Genomic DNA, 3,119 nt, shown 5'->3' with positions numbered 1-3,119 from the left:
GCAGTGTTTGTTTGATTATTCAGATTATTTTAAACTCGTGAAGCAAAGTGTATTGATATATGTTTTGTGTCTGCCGTTCAAATTAAATTTAACGGCTTCTCCATCAGAAATTAAAGACACTTGGTCAGAAATTAAAGACAATTGTTCAATATTACACTAGAAGTTACCCGGATAGAGCAGTATAAATTCCTCAAATAAATGCCTACTTCTGAGTTCACAGTCAGATAACTTTAAATTGTGGTATCTAGAGCCATGGTATATTAAGACTAGCCCAACTAGTCTTTGAATTGTCTAAGGGTCGGATATCATTATTGAGACCTGAGTTAGATGTTTTCAAATGTGGATATTGAAATGAAAGCATAATCAAATGTCAACATTGACCTGGATAGGGGCACTGAGCCAAACAGAGTCGAGTTCTAACTTTAATACAAGGGAGAACAAACTGTATAAAGAGAAAACTGTACAAGAGAATCGTAGAAAAAATCGAAGATAATAAGACCAATACATGTAAGTGTTTTCTGCTTCGACGGCATCAACCACGCTTTTTTTGTAGGATGCCCTGTGTGTTCAGTAACTGAGATATGAAGTAGGCAGCTGTTGTAGATATTTCATGGTTTCAGGAGGTTATATAGAGGTAAGATGGATATCACCGGATATGTATGAAATCGAAAAACTCCACAAGGTCTTTATTCCCTAAGTTCTTCAGCTAAACATGTCGGCCAAGAAAGGGTTTGTCCTCAAGGTATGCCAATAATCTGTTTAAAACTCCTGCCACCTACCAAAATGAAGAAACTGTCAACCAGCTGTCGATGTCACTACTTCGTCCCTGTATATATACACATCTCGTTTGGTCTAGCCGTGTTTTTAGCCCACCATCATCAGATGGTGGGCTATTCAAATCGCCCTGCCTCAGTGGTCCGTGGTCCGTCCGTCCGTCCGTAAACAATTCTTGTTATCGCTATTTCTCAGAAAGTACTGAAGGGATCTTTCTCAAATTTCATATGTAGATTCCCCTTGGTGCCTAGTTATGCATACTGCGTTTTGAGACCAATCGGAAAACAACATGGCCGACAGGCAGCCATCTTGGATTTTGACAATTGAAGTTTGTTATCGCTATTTCTCAGAAAGTACTGAAGGGATCTTTCTCATATTTCATATGTAGGTTCCCCTTGGTGCCTAGTTATGCATATTCCATTTTGAGATCAATCGAAAACAACATGGCCGACAGGCAGCCATCTTGGATTTTGACAATTGAAGTTTGTTATCGCTATTTCTCAGAAAGTACTGAAGGGATCTTTCTCAAATTTCATCCTCTGGGATCTCTTGTTCATACCAGTTTTCTGCAGATTTTTAATCAATGCCATAATGCAATTGTATCTTTCATGTTATATCACCATCCATAGACAATAAAATTCAAATAAACGAACGTATATACTCCACCAGTTTGGCAGTGCATGTATAAGAGTGGCAATGTCAACTATTCCCATAGAAAAATAAAATACGAAACTAAATAGGAACGTACAAGCAGGGACGTACATACTGTATGTACGTCCCTGGTACAAATTAAAAAAATATGTTTTATATTTATTCAACATATCGGCTGTACCTTGTGGAACATTAGCCTCTTAACCCCGAGTCTTATTCCTACATAGTGCAAGGTACAGTTAATGTATATCACATTTTGTTCTAGGGCTTCTTCCAAATATGATTACAAAGACGCGGGATGCTGAATTGAGTTTTCTTATATCGTCATCATGGTCACATTGGAAAAGTTATGGTTCTTCGTGATTTACAAGGAAACGCTTCCCTAAAATACAACAGAGAAGGGGGGGGGGGGGGGGGGAGGGGCTAGACATTAAAATTCCTCGCTATCTTTCCTGGATAGCTTATGCTTCTTCTTTAAGATATAATTATTTCTAGGACCAATAGTCATTAAATAACAGTTGAATTGTACAAACAATCAAATGCTGACAGACGTGTAGCCAGGCGTACGCTAGTACGCCCGGGCTCCCACATCATTTTGTAAAGATAACATTTTTGCTTTCATTTAATTATTTTCAAGAATTATTCTTTTGATAATATCATAACATTCCCACTAGACTACCATACTACGGTGGGGAATCACGTGGTCAAAAGATACGATTTCAAAATGGCGGCCACCTGTGTAGAAAGCATAAAATGAGATAAGACACTGAAAATAATCATTACATAGGCTTTTCATAACTGTGAGCATACGCTATACTATAATTTAGACATGTCCATACCTCATGTATGCTGGAACAGTCCATAGTTTTCCGTAACATTCTGACCGAAATTTTGAATCGAATTCGTCAGTGGAAAATCCTTTCAATTCGAAATTTTGGTCAGAAAGTTACGGATAACTACAAACTCCCAGCACACATGAGGTATAGATATGTCGAGATTATAGTGACATATGCTCGCCACAATAAAAAAAATCCTATGTCATGAGTATTTTCAATATCTTACCTCATTTCAAGTTTTCTACACTAGCGGCCGCCATTTTGAAATCGTATCTTCTAACCACGTGATTCCCACCGTGCATCGCACAATGCGATTTCGTAGTTTCATTGGTAACAGCTGAACACATCGTCAGCCCTGTCTGCCGTCTTACCAGAGAAATCGGTTGACCTTCTGATAGCGTCAAAAGTGTGTCATACGTTTATCAAAACCTTGTCAAACGAACGTGTAGATGGCAATGTATGGGATGCCATATATAATAAGGCTGTCGATTTGGCAGGAAAGGACATACTTCCTTCTGTTCTGAGAGGAGCTGCAAGACTGACGTATCGAGCAATTGTGCCAGCAACAACCATTTCCTTGGTATCGGAAGAGAAATCTGTATCTGCCGTTTATTGACATTTCGTCACAGATTCAAAGATTTACTGTGGAATTTAATTTGCCTACAAACTTTCCTGACATGAACGATGTACACCTGGCTCATCGTTCGGTGATCACATACCTGCCACTGACAATGTACAATCAGAGACCTATTATTTAGGTCTCTGGTACAATTTAATACAGAGGTTCAGTGATGGAAGACCAGATGACAAGAGGTTGCCAGGTCGGAGAGAAAAAGCAACAGTCGCTGCAACACCAGT

This window comes from Pecten maximus, chromosome 7 (genome assembly GCF_902652985.1).
Source record: "Pecten maximus chromosome 7, xPecMax1.1, whole genome shotgun sequence".
In the NCBI taxonomy this organism is placed as follows: Eukaryota; Metazoa; Mollusca; class Bivalvia; order Pectinida; family Pectinidae; genus Pecten; species Pecten maximus.
Note: the sequence above shows the minus strand (reverse complement) of the source record.